This window comes from Diorhabda carinulata, chromosome 3 (genome assembly GCF_026250575.1).
Source record: "Diorhabda carinulata isolate Delta chromosome 3, icDioCari1.1, whole genome shotgun sequence".
NCBI lineage: Eukaryota > Metazoa > Arthropoda > Insecta > Coleoptera > Chrysomelidae > Diorhabda > Diorhabda carinulata.
In genome coordinates this window covers 29,700,155-29,720,403 of record NC_079462.1, presented here as the reverse complement: position 1 = coordinate 29,720,403, position 20,249 = coordinate 29,700,155, and the positions used below count along the sequence as shown (strand labels likewise).

The 20,249-nt window shown below is 31.8% G+C and overlaps 1 protein-coding gene across 5 annotated transcripts in view; it reads right to left on the bottom strand.

Annotated features, from left to right (window-relative positions):
- LOC130891242 (5-hydroxytryptamine receptor 1-like) overlaps window positions 1–20,249 on the bottom strand; it is a 309,855-nt gene that overhangs the window by 112,177 nt on the left and 177,429 nt on the right. For all 5 annotated transcript variants that reach the window (XM_057795859.1, XM_057795858.1, XM_057795860.1 and 2 more), the window contains one exon: window positions 4,633–4,671. The gene's annotated coding sequence lies outside the window, so the exon portion shown is untranslated. The remainder of the gene's footprint in view (window positions 1–4,632; window positions 4,672–20,249) is intronic.

Sequence of the window (20,249 nt, the reverse complement as noted above, 5' to 3'; positions counted from 1 at the left end):
CTTGCAGCGCGCTCTTGATAGGTAAAACAATATTAAATAATTTTATATTTTCCATTTTATCAGTTCCAACAGTTATAGGGATTAAAATAATAATACATATAATAATAAATAATAAATGCTTGTCACCATTAGTGGGGTTGCGCAACGAAAATGCCCTCTAGACCCATCATCTACACCTTCATCTACACTGTTGCAACTAAGTACATCATTACTAATCTAATCATCATTATATAGACGATCATTTATCCACCTTTTCAACCGAAATTTTCTTCCTTATTGTTTGTTCTCATCATGTTAAGTTAAATAGAGTTAATGATAAAAAGTCACTTTCTCATTTAGGTGTCAGTATGTTGACCCTTATTTCGCTCAGAAGCATCTCGATTAATCTTTGCAGTTCTTTGTTCTTCTAGTACTGTCAATAGGTGGCTTCTTTTTGAGAATAGATATAGCATTTCTCAGTTAACCTTCTCTGAAATTACCACCGCTCATGAAATATGATTTTTTAGATATTTTGCATTAAATAAATAATTCACTTCAATTCCTCATTTTATCCACACATTCGAACAAAATCAAATATGATTGCACAGTAATAATATCACTGCTGATTTTTGCGCAACTGTATACTACTAACTCCAGTGACGTAGACCGTTAAGCCGGTTCTGTTCGATTATGTTAATCGAATAGAATCTAACGTCTTTGTGTTGTTTCTAGATTTTACGCATCTTTTATGATATTTTTTGTTGTTCCTAGGAAAAAAGATTTTGAAATGTGAGAATAATCTCTATAAACGATTCCCTAGTAACCGTAGATTCAGTTAATATCTTGATGGTTTTGTTAGAAAATCGGAAGTAAACCAAACGGTGAATATAAATAAATTATTTAAGTGTTTAGTAATAAGTGCATAGTTTAGTGAAAAGTGACTAGTTTAGTATTTTTAGTGTTAGTATAAATAAACTTAGTAACTACACACCGTGTGTATATAAATTCACCTCATCGTTAAAAACTGTGTTAAATTTGATAGACACACTGTGAATAATAATAGTGATGTAGAAAGGTTTTAAATCAATGTCGATAATTTTCTGCAACAAAATCTCTCATAAGAAAAATGATAAAATATTTTCCTGCAGATATGCAAATTTTTTTAATGCACATGCCTGCTTCTCTAATAGGAATACTCCAGAAAATTGAAAAAGAGCTCGGATGTTTCCTGAAAAAACAGATCGTTTGTTTACGCTGCCGGAAAGAAAAACAACTCTGGTGGGTCGGTAAATACTATGCTTGCTGGAAATTTTATCACTTCCTCAGAAATAAAAACACAGTATAGGTGACTCACAGCCGGTAATGGACATGAACCCAATAAAATATTTAAAATGGGCTCGAGTTGTCAGTGAGTGAGATGTGGAATACACACACTTCCAAAAGTCTTGGCCCCCTTGTTTATTTGTCACATGTTTTAATTTCAGCATTTTTTGTTTACAAATAACTTCTTATCATACAAATAAAAGCAATTAGAAAGCAAAAACTTTTGAATTGTAGTGTGTATAGAAAGTATTCGTTTAAGTTTGTCTAAGATGCCAGGAAATCCAATTTCTCAATTTGATCGAGCAAGAATTGTGGCCCCACACCAAGAGGGTTTCTCAAATCATGAGATTGCTAGGCGTTTAAATATGCCGCGAACTTCAATAAGGTGGCTAGTGGCCCTTTTTCAAGAAACTGGTGGCGTTGCACGAAGGCCTGTTTCTGGTCGACCTAGAGTGACTTCAGAGAGGGAAGATCAGTATATGGCTAATTTCACCCGAAGAAACCGAACGGTAATAGCCCTTCGAAGTAATTTTTTGCATACCTACCGAAGAGTAATTTCGAGAAGTACCATAAGAAGGAGGTTACATTCTTTAAATCTTAGGGCAAGAAGATCTTTAAGGGTACCAAGACTTCTACCTCGACATAGAGCTGAACGTTGCCAATGGGCCGAAGAGCATCGGAATTGGCTTTTACCCCAATGGCGCAACGTCTTATTTTCTGACGAGTCACGATTTGGCCTACAGAGTGATAGTCGCCTGGAAAGAATTTGCAGAGGCCCAGGTAGACGAGAGCAACTAATTTTCGCAAGAGGCGTTGTCCCTTATCAAGATGGATCAGTTATGTTTGGGGGGGGGGGTATAATGTATGGTCCCCACACTTATTCTTATTGACCGAACAATGGCCGGTGCCATATACGCTCAAAACATTATCCAAGCAATCGTGCAACCTTTGCGCAACGAATATGGAGCAAATTTCATTTTTTCAAGATTATGCTAGACCACATCGTGTACCAAGGGTACAGAATATGCTACAAGAGGGAAATATCCAAAGATTAAACTGGCCAGCAAACTCGCCAGACATGAATCTCATCGAACATGTATCGGATTATCTTGGCAGAGCAATATCCAATAGAGAAAACTCTCCGGGACCTAACTGCAGCTGTTCAAGAAGAGTGGAACAATATGCCCAATAATGTTATTGATGAGCTAATTCGTGGCATGCCAAGACGCGTTGGAGAATTAATTACAAGAAGAGGTGGAAACACAAGTTATTAAGTTATATTATTTTCAGAATCACATATTTTATTTTGTTTTTTCGGATTTATTTTACAAAATTCTGATTATTTTTACACGAATACAAGTTTTTGTTTAGTAATTCTTTTTATTTGTATGATAAGATAAACAAGTATTTGCAAACAAAAAATCCTCAAATTAAAATTGCAAAAAATTACCAAGGGGGGCCAAGACTTTTGGAGATGTGTATATTATGATATGATCTCATCAATTCAAGTAGTGATGTATCATAATCAACACTAGTAGCAATGGCATCAGTTCTCGATATTTGTAACATATTTTACGATAAATATAATAAATTGTTTATTTATATTAGTCACCTTAACAAAACTATCAAATTGAATATTCTGTAATTTATAGGAATGTGATATAAGTTGGTTGTTATAAATCTCTCACTTCTTTATTATGATTCAAAAAAACAAGTTTCATATTATTCATTATCTAAGAATATTGATGTTAACAATATTTATAATCTATTTTTGCGTTCTAAATTCAGGATAATTTTCCTTTTAATCTCTTATTGTCTTGATGCTTATACAATTGTGCGAATGGAAAATTTTAATAAATAGTCGAAAAAACTAAGGAATAAATGTGTAGAAAAGTAAAATTATTGTCGTAGTGTGAGATGTGGACAATATATTTTCCCAGTTTTTTTTCAAAATTTTATAATGCTGAAATGGTTAATATAGTTAGAACAAAGACCAAAAAATGACATTTCTAGTATTTCTTGTCAGGTTAGGTGGGATTAGTACGGGCAATCTCGATCTAGATTAGTCGTGGAGCCCTTTACCTTCAGACTGGAAGCCTTCTTTATTGCGCAGACAGGAAAATAAATCAAGTTTTCAATCTATATGATTTTTTTTTGAAAACAGACCGACTAATGTTCCATTTCTTGTACCGAAGCAGCTGTGAAGATGGGAATTGTTTCATTTTTTTAAGAGATGTTATAATGTAGAATTTCATCATTTCCGTTGATTTTTGTGATCATATATCAGTGTTTTGAGCTGATGGATCTTGACGGTTTTTTTCATATTTCAGCTATTTCTTACAGGATAGTTGTCTGTCCTTAATTCTTGGCTCCGAAGGTTGCTCTCATTCAACCAGAGAAAGTTTATTAAGGCTACAATCCTATAAGTTCAGGCTTAGGATTGCTCCTAGTACTGCTAGTGCAGATTTAGGTGATTGTCAATGCTGCTGCTTTCTGCACTTACATGAGACTTTATTGTTTGCCTTTTTCCCATAGCTTCACAGTTGACTAGGACTTGCTTATAATTGCTCTGTATAACAAATATATTACCTTTGCTTGTACTCCCAATTTCTCATCAAACTTCCTCTTGCAGGTGTCGAAAGCGTTGATTTCTTTTCTAACTCTTTTAATTCTTGTGAACCGAATCAGTTGTTTTAGGGTTTACTTATCGTTTGACTATAAAATAACCTCTCCTAATCTTTTTCTAATCGAAATCGTTCCAATTGTATCTTAAGCATACTTTTTATTCCTATTCTTCTCCTTTCTCGGATTTTTGGAATCGTTGGAATCATTTTTAACCATAACAGAGGTGATATCGCTGATCCTTGCTATCCCGCTTTTCGGCATTGCTATAATCCAGTTTATAACTAGGGTTCAATTTTAGATCTTCAACTGCATACATCATCTACTCTTCTTTTACATAGTTAAATATTAATGAAGACTCCTAGGGTAAATTCAATTACATCCAATGACTTTTTAGTCACATTTACTACTTCAAGCATGTTGTTTCTTATAATTAATTACTATAGTAGTGTTTCCTTCTATATGATCCAATAATCTTTCAATCGCTTTGAGCATGGAAGAAGTTCGGTCTAAAATATTCTGTATCGTTTTACTCGACTTATTTTCTTTATGTTTAAAATCAATTTTCCCTTCTGTACATTTTATTGGAGCGTAGCTCAATTTTAGGCTTATTCCAATATCATTTATTATACAAGAGATTTTTGGTCCCGCTGACATATTTATAGTGATATGAAGGGAAAAAATATGAACAATAATTGTTTTGCTTACCAGGATAGGAGAATCTCATTTGGGTTTGAGGGTCATCATCTGAAAAAAAAATTTGTATGAGAAATATTCAGTATATTGACCACTGGTATCTTCATTGATTTTTCAATCATTTATTGAACATACATAATAAGAAATATTTTTAGAAATTGATACGACAAAAATGTTTATTTTTCTTGAAGTTATCAAATTCCGTTTGTCTTCGCATCAGACAACTCTTGCCATTATTTCTTTTTACCATACTATAATCAACTTGTTAGTTTCTTTCTGTGTAAATGGAATTTTCTAGTGAAATTCTCAACAAGTATTGATCTAACTATTAACATGAAATGCTGCAGACTTTTTTGCATCTCATTATAATAAATTATTAATATAACTTGTTGGAACAATCAACAATATTGTGTGAATTTATTAATTTTATTTTGATATGGAAAAATTTTTTATTCTCAATTTTTTTTATTCTTGATGCTACACGTTTTGTAATGTCTTTTCGTAAATTAAATTATATAATAATATAAAATAGCTTCAATAGCGATAATTTGTGAATACAGCTCAAAATTCTAAGATAATTATATCGGATGCACTATAACTCGTGACGATTTTTAATCCGTTGAGATAAAGATACGCCTACTCGGGCCTAGGATATTTCAGGTAAACGAAAAGGTAATCCAAGTACATACAATTCGTGATGGATTCATCGAGAGTATTATCTGGCATTTAGGAACTAATCTACTTTGTAAAGTTGGAAAATCCTAAAATTAAAATCCAGAATTTCTGAATCTCTAAGGTTAGGTTGGGTTTCCAAACCTAAATTCACAATTTTATAAACAATACAAAACTACCGATGAGAATATTATTTATTGGACAATAATTCAACTGATAACATAATTACATTTGTATCTGGAATAAATTTGAATTCTTTAAAAGTCAGTCAGCAACACTTCCCATAGATGGCACTTTTAAATACTGTCCAAAGTACTTTCTGCAGTTCTTTACTTATACATGGCGTTCACAATGAACATTATATTCTGTTGACCATTGGCCCTTAATCGAATAAATCTTCAACTACGTACCCAACTAAAATCCTGAGCTGCAGCATCTTCCGTCACGAGTTGTCTAATCTTCATGACAACCACGATCACGAGTTGGCATATTGCAACAAAAATTAAAATTATATGGCGTTTATTAAAATTACGAGTTGGCGCAGGACGAAGAATTCAAAATCTATATTACTCTGAAACAATTGATTAAACTGTTTTTCAAGAAACTATACAATTGGCAATTCATTAAAAAATAAAATATAAAATACTTGAGATGAGAAATTGAAGAATTGGTCTTGAAGAATAATTTGAATAATAAATGCAATAAATGCAATAGCGGATAATTCAGCTAATTATTGGAAAGTAACAGATATATAGCTAACTGTTAATATTTTCTTGTCTTTTTTGTGATTCATGATTATTTGCATGGACCTCTTTATAAGTCAATCACTTGTTTGAGCGAACATATTTATCATTTTTTGCAATATCATTATTTGCTTTCGAGGTCAAAGGACTATTTTTCTCGTCATTAACTCACCTTTTTCAACTTTATAATCATTCTTAAACCTTCAAAATTATCGAACTTACTATTACTTAAATTACTATTTATATTTCGTAATTTATTTGGTATTTGTTTCCAACAAAGCAGATTGATAAGACACTACGTAAGTAATCAACAACTTCTGCCATAAATGATATTGACAAGAAAATCATTTGTTTTTCTTATGAAATTTTGAGTAATATAAATACCAAAGTCAGTATTCTCTAATTACGGTTCTGTATAATCAGATATTTTTGATTAAGTGCTGCCAAATATTCATCTCAATTTTTTATTAAGAATATAATTATATTTGGAGACGTTTTTGAGTAGAAGAATTTCTTATCGCTCGAAAAGACATTTTTTTCGTTAGAAAATGGATTGTAACTAATTAAATTCGAATTTTCAGTCCTTTTAACAGTTTCGGAGTAAATTAGATACGTCTATATTCAAGCCGCCGAAGTGATGAAAAGTTTAAAGAGATGTTTTCCTTTGAGATTATTTTTTGAATTTTCAAACGCCGACAAAAATGTCAAAATATTTCAGTCTTATCTTGTAGTTTTTTTCCTCATTTGAACTGTCACTGGTTTTCCAGAAAAAAATATGGTTTTAACAAGCTTCATGGAAATTGAAAGGCGAGTGAGTCCTTGGAAATACTTATCTTTTAGAGTTACAAATTTTTTACATGTTATTCAAAGAATCTTATTCATTCAATGAGCTCCTATTTAAAACTTGGTACAAGCAATAATAATAAATATTAGAGGTAGTGAAGTATCAATGAATAACCCATTATCACATTACAAGATTGATTAGGTTTATATCAACTTCAGTTCATGTTTAAAGTCCATAATAAAAATTTAACAATAATCTAATTATAAAGAATCTCATATTGGCTATGACGGATGTTCGTTTATGGCTTAGCGATTGACGATTAGTGATTACATCCAATGAACTCAACAAGCCATCGGCTTGGGATCCAAAATGGGATTTCCTTCTTGAGGTCATCGGTGGTAAAAATGAGTCAAGAACTTCGAAAGTTATGTTGTTATAGCCTGAGTTACTGACGATTTAATCGAAGAGAGATTCAGTTCTTGCCGAGTGAAAAGAACGCATGTCACTCCTTACTAGCCGGAAGCTAATGGCACCTCAGAAAGGTTTTTTAACACGCTAAAAAACACCGTATAGACCGATGTTGTAAAAAAGAGAAACTGGTCAGCAGAGCTGGATGGATATTTAATAAACCATCGCGCCAATTCTCAATTGCTGGCGTAACATTCGCAAATTGGATTTTCAAATACACTTTTCCAACTGTCTACGTGACAATTATTGAGCCAGGAACTTAAAAGTAGGAACTCGAGACTCCAATAACAAAAACAAAAAGGCCGCATATGCTAATTAGAATCGGCACGTTGTCATCCTTAGTTTACAGATTAGATATGGTCCTTGCTAAGCATTCAACGAGTTCACATCCTGTTTTGACACAAATCCCTACGAAATCGTGTCGGTGAATGAAAGTCAAGTAACTACCATAACTCCTAAATCAGCAGATACTTCTACTTCTAGCTCGACTACTATTATTTAATTGTTAACTTCGTAATTCCATTTCTGAATGTTATATTGCTCAAACCCATTCTGATAAAGACAAAGTTTAGCGAAAAAAAAGAAAATTATGTGTAAAATGAAAGTGATTTTTAAGAAATACCCCAAAGTCTAATGCATTTATTTCATAATACGCATACTTTGATAAAGACGATGCGTTATGTATCAAAAAAGATCTAAGGACATTTTTTCATTATTATTAGTACCATATAGTATATTAGTAGTATAGTTCTTCAGAACTAGGGAGATATTGAAGTTTACAGCAAACTCTAAATTAATACTTTCCTTTAAACAACGAATCCAATGTTTTTGGAGAGGTTTCTCATATCATCTAGTTTTTTTCAATTTCAGCTTCAAAGATCAAGTGATCAGTTGAAAATTTCTCTTTCTTCTCTCAATTGTCAACGATTTCTGCCGGGTTTTATGGAAAATATCAGCTATCCTCTCAACATGAGCCTCTCAAACACGTTGATTACTTTTTGAATTAACCCGAATAGGATGTAACTGAATTGGTAATCAGTTTAACAGATAAAAGAAGATTGAATTTGAACCATCGACTTGGAACAATTGCCACTTTCTGCCCTCTATTTTAATTGTCAATTTTCTGTGGTTAGGTTTATAATAATCATCAACCTCGATAAATAAATTGAACGGGTACGTAGCGCTGAGAAAGTGAGGCCGTCTGAAATAGGAATATTGTAGTATCCCCATCGCACACTTTCTTATTGCGTAAATGACAAGAGTTAAGAATATTTTCTTATGTTGGATGATATCTTAGTTATTATGAACAATTTAAATATTTTTTCATGATATATTAATGATAGGATATATTATACACTTAATAATTAAATAAAATAGATTTCCTGATTTTACGTCGCTACTATAACAAAAACAACATTTTGGAAATTTTAAACGTATATTTGAGAAAAATAATGTAATATCACATGTTTACAAAGTCAAAGAATAAATATACAAGGCGGTGAGAAATAAAAGCATTTTATTTAGAATAAAAATTACATATACAACTGAAACTTTACTCTAATCTATCTAAAGCCCTACTTACTGCATAAAGTAAGCTACTTAAACAAGTTCGAGGGATTTTTGAATGTAATTAGCTCTGTCATTTTAGTCTAATTAGGATCTAGCTCCATTGGTGATGAGTATTGGAAGTTATGCTTTATTTTGTTAGTGAAAAATTTGTGAAATGAGCGGAGCTAAAAGAGTCACTCTTAACATAAATATACATTTTTTGTATAACCGCCCTATTTCGATAATAAATTAGAGGAATTTGTAATCACATTAATTTATCAAAAAATCGTGTAACAAATATTTTTAACACCACGTGAATAAACACAAACAATCACAAACCCTATAAAAATCGTTGATTTAAAACATCTCACAACTGATAGTGGCAATGTTTGAGTGGAATATTTAATAAGATTGCGATTTTTCATCATTTTTCAAAATCTGCCTCAAAATATGGTCATTCTCTTTGTCGTATAAGTCTTCAGTTTTTTTATAAAACATTGTTACTCTCACAGCCTTTTTTGTTATTTCATCGATAATTTTGCAATCTATTCTTGACTTTTGACAATTGAACATCCACCTTCTCAGCAACAGAAACCCAAACAATAATCTAATACGCGTCTCGTTAGCAACAGAAACATTAAGTAGGTTATTGTACTCAGGGCATGAGCATCTACTCTTAATTCATGAATAAGTCTTTTGATAATTGTAGTAATCCATAATAATTTGTAATTATCAAATCAATATCCATGTTAACATCAATTTTCTGCAAATTGTATACTAAAATTTTATGATCCCTTGTTACATCGTTAAATAAGTTATCCTTCTTTTGCAGGCATTAAATACTTTGGAACTTAAGTGTTTAATAATCCAGGACCGCTGATTATTGATAGACACTAGTTATAATATGAAAGGAAAGAGGTGAGAAACTGACGAATAATTCAAGAGAAAGGTCAAAATTTGGAATAGTTTTGTATTTTCAACAAATTTATATTTTGGGTAAATAAGATCTTAAGAAACAAAGATGCTCGGCAAGAAATTCAGCGAATTGTTTATGATATGGGGACAGAAAAATGGTAACCATGGTGATAATAGCTGGATCTGAGTTGTGGGATATCTTTATACAGTTTTCATTAGAGGCTGCTTCTACTTAAGATCGATTAAAGCCTACATAGGACGCTTAAGTACGTTCAAGTACCAGCAAGCCCAGTGAAAATGCAGCTGGAGAAATATTCTGGTCAAAAATCTGCGAGAATATTGAAATGAGGCAAAAATTAGAGTGATAAGACAGAATCGGGTCAAAATTTTATAGTTATTGATTTTTATTAGTTTTTGATTAATGTTGATGAATAGTATGAAGCTTCCGTCGGGAAAATATGAAGTTCAAGATTGCCACATTTAATCAATGTATACATGTAGAAATATTCAAAAATTATTTGGACTTTTTGTATATATTTGTACATAAAAGCTGTCGTGTAATCCAATTAGGTTTTCACACGAAAGAGCGAAGAAGAAACCGCTCGACTGAATAAAATATTTTTCTTTTGAACCTTTATTTATAAAAGTGTCGGTAATATTTTTAATGAGTTCAGTATTTGGAACAGCTGTGGCTAAGGTTATACATTTCAAACTGAAAACCCAAGTTTGCTTTCAAATTAAATTGCTCAATGACGCCTACAATATAAAGACCCTTAAAAATGCTACTACAAACATAGTCTCTTTGATATTTGACTGGAAAATATTCGATTGAACACTGTACAACGTTCTTTTGATAATATGATATGAATTTTTTTTTCCAACGGATAAAGATGCCTATTGAATAAATGCTGGAGATATATTGGAAAGTATATATTCAGAATAGTACAAAAAAGCTCCAATACTAAGTGTAAGAAAATTACGAGAGAATATGTCGGTTAATTCCAGAAAATTTTGGTTTTATTTATTTATACCGTATTGTAATATTCGATGCTCAACTCAATGTCAATTTTTCTATTAATACAACCCCATTTTCCGGCAGTGAATAATTATTGAGTTACTTGATGTGAGTTATTCTGAGGGTGACTCCCTTGATGGTTCCCAGTATTTTCATCTCTGTGGTTTTCATTATTCTTTTTCTTGTTGACGTCTCGGCTCTAGTTTCTGAGGCATATGTGAGAATAGGTCTCACACACGTTTCATAGATTCTGATCTTGCTCTGTGAGCTCATCGCTTTGTTTTTCCACACTATATCTCTCAGACAGTCGCTTGTGTTCGTGTCTCCTCTGTCACTAGATACATTCACTCCCAGGTAATTGAATCTTGATACCTGCTGTATTATTCCGCTATCGACTGCCAATTTGCATTTAATAGGATTTTTTGATATTACCATTGATTGTGTCTAGTTGACTGAGATGCTCATATCAAATTTTTCGGCAGAAATTTTCATCTTATCTAGTAGACGTTGTAAGTCGTCTCCATTTTCTACCACCGTCTGCATAAAACAATACCTTTCGGAAGTGGTGACCATTTTGTATCCTGCATTGACTTTGTTGACTTCCTCGATAATTTAATCCATTAAGATGTTGAATAGGTTTGAGCTCTAAGACTGTCTCCCTGCCAAACACCAGTATCAATTTGAACTTCTTCAGAGAGTCCTACCTTAGTTTTAATTCTTGTTCTGGTTCTAGTATAAAGTTATTTGATGACTCGTTGGTACTTATAGTCTATGTTGTTTTTCTCAAGACTCCTTATCACGTCTCCCAGGGGGCATATTCTATCAAATGCTTTGGTGAATTCAACAAAAGAGACAAACATGGGTTTATTGAATTCTATCGACTTTTAGACCTGAATCCTTGTTATTCTTCGGAAAATGGTACCTTATTCCTTATTTCATTTGCCATTACCTTAGTTAAATGTTTAAGAACCGAATAGAGCTAAGTTATATTCCTAAAATTATTCGGATCTCCTTTTTGTGTATTGTAGGGATATACTCGATATCCATTCCTCTGGGATAGTGCCAGAGGTTATAATCTTCTGGTATAGTTGCGGGCGTTCTTATTCTAACTCTGTTCCTCCGTACTCAATAAGTTCATTGTTTATATTATCACTGCCAGGCGTCTTCTGGTTCTTCAGTTTTTTTGTTGTTTCCTGTTTTTTATTGTCGTCATTTGGCGTGATTTCAATAGTCAATGCATTGTTATTGGGCGCACCATACATGTTTTCGAAGTATCTAATCCATGTCTCCTGTGTGATAAGGATAATAAGCAACAATAATCAATTAGAGCAACGATAAAATTTATTCATAGTTTTCAGAGAGAACAAAGTCGAATCCAAATCTCTACATGCTTTACAAGTGTATGATTTCAATTCAAACCGATGTTTTGGAATGCTTGAAAATCAATTTCAAGGATTCCGTCACGTATACACCTATTTACATCTACATAAAAGTGAATCTGGTAAATCCTACGGACTATTCTTAGATTCAACAATCCATAGTCTGACTCCAATAAAACAATGAGAAGAAATGTCTAGTATATTAAAATTATATGGAAAATGGTTTTCTGTTTTCATGATGGTATATCGAGAACTGCTAATTTGAGTCAACGAAATGCCCTTTCCCTAAGTTTGAAGTAAGTGTTGTTACACAATTTTTCTGTTAAAAGTTTGGAAATAAGTGGAATCTCTGACAAAATATGCTATGTGATGCTATTTTTTTCAGTTTATTTCGTTATTTGAAACTGAGTGCAAATTTGGTTTTAATTTTGAGATGCTCATTTGAAATCATTTCCAAGCCCAAAATAGTTAATTTTAATTTCTGATGTTGTACACTGATTTTTAACTTTGAAAAAAATATTCCACGATAAACAATAATAAGATACAATCAAGCTCTCATCCAATTTCTGATCTAAATTCAAAAATTTTGGATTTGCTATAATATAATAATACCGCAAGAAATATTCATGTTTTGAAAGTAGATATTTTATAAAAGGTGAATGGAAATGAGTTCAGGTAGAATGAACCTTATTTGTAAAATAAGCGATTTCAATGTTTATGTTAAATTTGTGATATTTTTGTGTAATTAATGGAGAGTAGTAAGTGTTTCATTCGAGTAGAATCGAGTCCAATTACATCACAATGAAATTAGAATATTATAATGAATTGGAAAGATTTCTGGACGGTGTCTTCCTGAAAAGCTGCTGGACATCGACTATTAAAGAAAAGAATTGAAGACACCATTAACTAGAGACCAACATCCACCGTTAACAGCTATAGACACTATCGTGGAGAGATCTTTTTGATGAAAGTTTACTAATTATTTATTGTGATTTAGTACAGTACAGAAATGTTCGATGATGGATTTTAAGTACATAAACTTGTCAAATTCATTTTCTAAAATATACAAAAATCAAGTAGCAACGTGAATGGAGTAATATGATTTCTACATTTTTTTGTTCTTCGTTCTTCGCGATTTAGTGTAAAATTTTCATCTTCAGTCTCCAAAGAGGAATATTACATATAATTATGTAAAAAACAATAATATCTAATTTCCATCCCTTCGGGAGAGATATCAGAAAATTTCCTGAGTAAAATGTTCCATTTGAAGAAAAGGAAAGTCTATTTTCAGATTCTTAACTCGTTTAAAACATCTGCTGTTATTTCTAATGTAAATCGGGCTCAAGACGATGCGATGGATGATTGATTCAACAAATTTCTATGTTCCTTCTCAAGCTATTTATTCTCTTTACGGAATATAAACTAAGGATTTGTGTTTTATGAGAAATAGGTAAAAACATACAAAGCGGCCTTGAAATATTCATATCCTAAGCTACTAATCATTTTATTATTCTACCTCTTAATCAGATACAGTACACATGTTTAAAAATTACGTTCAATCTTAAGAAATAGCAAAGTCATCTTTGAATTGCTAAAATGAATTTAATTTGTAAATTCGTACTCCCAAATATCAAATATTTTGGAGACTAGCAAAAACATAGACAAAATATAACCTCGTTTGCTCATATTTTAACCTTATCATTACCACAGTCATGAGATACTCAGCGATGGAAATAAACGTCCAGGAAATATCGTCACAACAAACTTCGCTATCGGTACTTTTTCTATGCAATTTTTACAAATATACATGTTATATGCGAAAGCATATAATTCAAAACTTTATTGTATTGCACATTGGAGTTGCAATTTTACTCTTCAGCATTTTGTTCTACAAAGAAATATATGGCCCTGTCATCTTTTATGTAATTCTACCTATCAGTCATATATGCATGTTGCCAGTTCGAAAATAATTTATTTCACAAAATAAGAGTGGCCTTTGAAAATGTATTGTTATAAAGATAAGACGTTATACCGATATATAAAATAAAAAAAAACTGGAAGTATTTAAGTTAATTTTTATTAAATAATATTCAATAGGTAAAGAAACAAAATTTAAACAAATTTTCAGAATCCCACATTTTAGATCTTATGATTAATCACTATAAACTCGCCTCCTCCAAATCCATCGCCTCCCTGACGTTCCGTTCTGTGTCGGTTTTTCGGGTGCGATTTAAAGAAGGTGACGATGGGGATATAGACTAGATCGAGAGTGAGGATGGCTAGCACTTATGAGGCCTCACGGACTTGGAGACGTCTCCTGTGAGTCTGGATCAAGCGTAAAAAACACTCATATTTCAAAAAGCACTGCTCATGCCTCGGCGAATCAGTGGCCCCGACTCAGTCCTAGTTGTCGACGACTAATGACGATGGAAGAAAATCCGGCCTTTTACCTTATAAGTTACGCAAAACATACTATAACGTTTTCTAGTATTTATTTACATTGTTTTTATTCGTGGGATGACTTAATAAACACTGACTCTCACGTTCTTAATTTTTCACACACTATACACTATATATAATAATTCAGTTATATATGTAACTCTATTCACTACTATTATTTATTTAAAAGTTACTAACTGCGTTTACAGAACTCATCACATATCTAAATAAAATTCTACAAAGCCCTACAACAAAAAAAATTAATAAATATACTTTTGTAGAAATTATTTACAAGAAAAACTGTAAATAAACCATTTGCTACAATAAAAAGTTCTAAAAGGCGCGTCTGCCATTTTTAAAAAAACACATGAAATGTGCCGGGCGAATCCGCCGAATTTTAAAGGGACGGCCCAAGGAGCCATTTCGCGAAATTGTTTGTAACAATACTATCTGATGGCGATTTTCAATATTGTATAAAAATAATCTGTAGTAGTTATTCACACTAGCTATCTAATGAATATTAGTTTTGGGACTTATTTTAATTTTAATTTTGGTTTAACTTGGTTATAAGTTTAAATTTTCTCTCATAATGTTATTAGTCATTTAGTCATAGCTTCTATTTCTATGTCCTATTTTTCTAAGTAATATCATTTCCGTCTTTCGTATTTCGCTTTTCTTATCTCAATGTCAACATAAGTATGACTATTTGTTTCATATAATTGGGTTTTTATGTGTTTTAGTATTTTCTTTTTGACTAAGTTCTGAACGGCGTTAAATGATGTTTCAGTTGCTCCCGCCCTGTCATTTATCTCTTGTTCCAGTCTCAGTGGTATTTTCATATCAAGGTATACAAAACTTTTGACTTGCTTTATTTTTTATTCCTGCAGTTTTATCTCTTTTGACTTCTCTGTTTATTATCACCATCTTAGCCTTCTCATCATTTATTTTAATATTCATTATACGTTATCTGTCATATTTTCAAGCTTCGAGTTTGAAGTTTTCTCATCTTCTGCACTTATTACTATGTCATCTACATTTAGTCCGATGTCTTTCATTTTTCAGTGTTTGGTTATCAACTATTTTATTTGTCTGTTTGTTTTTCAAGCCTTCATCAAACACTATGGTAAATAATAATAGTTTTACCTCACTCTTATTGTTATTTCGAAAACATTTAATAGCTCTTGCCTATCTTTGATATATTTATATATAAGCTCTTACCACGATCATTGGTTTTTTATCTATTTCTTTCTAGGATTTTCCTTTCATCATTTCTATTGGATTTGTTCAATTATCTGGGAACTTGATTACGTGAACATGTAGAGAACAAGTATCAATGGAAAACCGTGTATATGAACTCTAACTTTGACCTCAACTTCAGAATAATATTTACAGAATGAGAGAATTAATTCATACCAACAGAGTCAGGATAAAATGGTCAGAAAATATCGCAAAAATCCTTTAAAGGATAGGAGAAGAAGAAGATTGGACCTGTAGAAAGTTCGCATCTTGCCGTATGTTATTCTTCTCTGTGCTTTGAATCCTCGTTTTGGAATTCTTCTTTATCATTTTCTCATTTATCTTATCAACTGCTACTATGATTCGTCTATAATTGTTACTGTTTTTGTGTCCTCTTTCTTGTTTTTTCGTGTGATTATTCCCACTTTCATATCTTCTAGCACTTCTTCTGTGTCATTAATTCTGTTTACTATGATTTTCATTGTCATATCTGTAATCATTTCATCTTGTGTTGCTTACTTTCACCACGATATCATCTTCGTTTATTATTATATCTCCTTCAGCGTTTGCTTAAGAACGAATTCTTTTTACTATTTCTTGTTCTTGGCTCCAAAGAATAGTGTTTCAAACCCAAGTCAACGTATTTTCTTGGAAAGCAGTTACTTAGAATGAGTATTGTTTATTGGAACCTCGTATATAGGAACTGATGATATTAAATACTTCAAGGAATGGTATAAAAAACATAGTAAATTTAAAAATAGGTACCTAAAATATGATTCCAATTTAATAAATATAAGATTTTGATGAGAAACCAATGGGACGCACAAAATTGTATTCACGCATATGGCTTTTTGGTTTGAAATGATAATTGGATCATGGTTTGAAGAAGAGGTACATTTAAGTTAGAATATTTCTATAAAATTTCCACTTTTCAAACAGATATAATTACCTCATAACATCCAGTCGTTAACTAACTGTTTCAACTAAACGTAAATCAAATTATACATATACTTTATCGTACTATTTTAATGAAAGTTTGCAAGTTGTGTGACTGAAAAGTTCCGAACAAGTTGACAAAGACTTTCGTACTTCGAAACATTTGAAGATTCTTGACAATTATATTGAAAGTAGGAGACATTGAAATTATTCAAGCTCATTCCATCAATTAAAAGAGACCGTATCTTATATACAATTTTGTATTCTCCATGCATAATTCGAACTCTCGTTTGCTGACGCTGAATTTTTTTATAACGAAATATTGATGATTAAATGAGTTCTCATAAATGGTTATCGTACAATGAAAATCTCATCTGAATAACTTGGATACTATTGAATTCTACTAGAGATTAAGAAATGTTCAGTTTATAACTGCGAATCTCAGTTAACTTATTCATGATCTCGCCATTGCCACTTAACTAGTTAAGTACAACTTCTTCGCATGCAAGTTACGATTTCAGCGAAGAATTTAGTGACTGGGGTAATCTTAACCTCATTGTTGGTTATTAATTTTTATGTCTGGGACTTATTTATCTAATTTTTCTCATTGCTGAGAATTAATAGCCACATCGAAGAGAAAAGGGTCAGTTTTTGGTTAATAATAGCCACAAAGAAATGGCAAGAGCCTTCCCTAATTTGAAATAAGTTTTCTTTCACAATAAATGTAATTTGGTTACTTCGACAGAAACGATGCTTCTACCTCATATGAATGGATAATAAACTTTTTCTCCTAAATTTCATCAACAAATTTGAACCAATGAACATTATAATGTTGTAATTGTCGGAACAATTTGTGAAATATATATCTCAGTGAAGGTGAAAAAATCAAAATCATTGAAAATTTTGATTTTCGTTGAAGCCTATCTGGACATGATAAAATTACATCGGTAAGATTTTTTTATTGAATGTTTTTGCTCGATCAGAGCTTACTCCATTGTATTGTTTTAACCTTCTATATTCACTTTTCATATAGAAGAGGTATCTTGAATTATTTCTATAGGAGGTGTTTCGAAGCTAAACTAACCCAACCTAACCCAACTTTATTTATAAAAAGTAACAACACGATTGCGACAAATCAAAACATAAAAATATTATCAATCTCCGAAATTAAGCAAATTGGATTTTACACTATAAAAATTTTGATTATCTGAACTATTTACTCATTTACAAATCTTATCCAGAGCAGTTTGAGCTTAAATCAATGAAGAAAATACAAAAGGACAAGGAATAAGAGACGACCAAGCAACTCCTTTGCTGGTATGTCACTTTGACGGAGAAACAACGTAAAATTCTGGAGACATACAATAGATTGCTCCAGGAAAATAACAGAATTGAAAATAGGAAAAAATAAAAAATCTAATGTACTAACGTAACCTTACCTAACCTAGCATGTGAAAAAACAGTAGGTTTAAGTTGAGTTGAGGCTTTCCTGGTGTTAGTAAGTCGAGTCGAGTAGATTGACTGACTTGATGGAAGCGGAGAAAAAATTTTGGCACAATATGCAGGTTTGAATAATGATTGTAATTGCAACTAAGGTATCTTCGTTACCATAGGCAGCAAAAAATCGAGAATGCGAGAAATTATATAAGTTAGAACTTTAAAATGAAAACATCAAGTGAACGCTAAGTTTTTTCAAGATAAGAAGTTGTCAAAAAGTTAAAATCGACTGTCACTTGTATTCTATACAACTGCATCGATGTAAAATAATTTATTTTATGAAGTTTTGAAAACATTATTCTTTTCTATTTCAAACTTGAAACTTACCGAGAGCCGTGTGAAGTTACTTTTTACACTATTTCTACAGATATTTTTGCAGCATATTCAAGTGGTAGAATTTTATCTAATGATTTATTGCTCCTAGTATATATGGATAATATGATAATGTATGCTGTAATTATATGCAGTATCCATATTTTGCAGTTATTTTGTATATTTTAAGTCTTCTAAATTGAGAGGTTCAGTTTTGCATACAATACTTTTGACATATCCCCTTAAAACCAATGAATAGAAATATACTGGCATCAGATCAGGAGATCGTGATGGCCGTGCTTTTAATCCGCGCCATTTTATCCACCGATCTAGAAAAATTTGGCGGTACTCCATGTCGTTATCCTATTGAAACCGTTTTCCATGAGCTTCTGAGTAAGTATCATTTTATAGGAATTAATTTCATTTTCCTTCAGTATTCGGAAAATGGTTGTGAGGCTAACGTTGATCAATGGAGCTGCTTCTCGACCAAAATTAGGTGAATTTTCTTGAGACTCAGGCAAAATATCCAATTTCCAAGCTCTCTCTCTCTCTCTCAATGTTGATTTTTGTAATGAAACTCATATTTTCAAAACGGTTCGAGATAGGCATAGAACATTGTACATGAATTATGTCTGGAATTTCCTAAATAATCTGAAATATATATACAGAGGGTTACATCTGGAATGCAAAAGTTGGTATTGGTCACTGTTACGTGATACACAATGTATCATTTTTTTTGGAAGAATATTTTTAATGTCTTGATTTTTTAATATTTGTAAAAAGTAATTTTATTGCCTTTCCTTCTGTTCTATACAGTAATTTCAATCATAAGATTGGAATCATGGTGAGAATTAGTATACAGAAATGTAGGTAAGAATAGTGTTAAGAAAAATAAAATTTCTCACACTAAAAAAATGAAAACAAACTTTTGGTAAATTTTTAATCAAAATCAACAAGTCAATTTGAGAAGGTATTTTTTAGATGGTTATGATAAAGTTATATTTACAGAAAAAGAAGTCGAGATTTTGATACAACTGGATCAATCCGTAGCGCAAAATTCATAAATTGTCTATATCTTCTTATTTAATACTGGAGATGAGGTATAATAACTCTATAGTGGGAAATATTAACACTCAACATCCGCTTCCCTCCACTAAACGTCGTCCCCAGTGTATATAAATTGAAACATTGTTACCAACTGTTAAATTATGTATCATCAAGATCGATTCAAAGTGAATAGCTTTTTGAAAATTTCGTAATATTCTTCAGGGAATTGCATTCAATATATTTAGATAAACGATGCGAGGTTGATATACTGGGTTTTTTAATATAAATTCTTTGTTACAAATAAAAATTTTGATGATACCTACATCAATGCACATTTTCAACCAAAGTTTCCTCAGCTTAGAACCTTCTTGTCAGCCATCTAAGAGGTGACTATGACTACTAGGTTAGTTCCATTTCTATTTCTATCTGAGGCAACATTTTCAGATCGCTGCTGCCAACGTGTTCTTTGTAATGCTTCTTTATTATCACAGCTCTAATTGAACATGCTGATGCTTGTGAAGACAGTTCAATGAAAGACCTGTTGAAGTACCCGATGTGGATGCCCGTCTTTCTTTGCCGATGAACTGGTTCATGCACAAAACTTTATATTTATAATCTTGCATGGAATTTCCGCACAG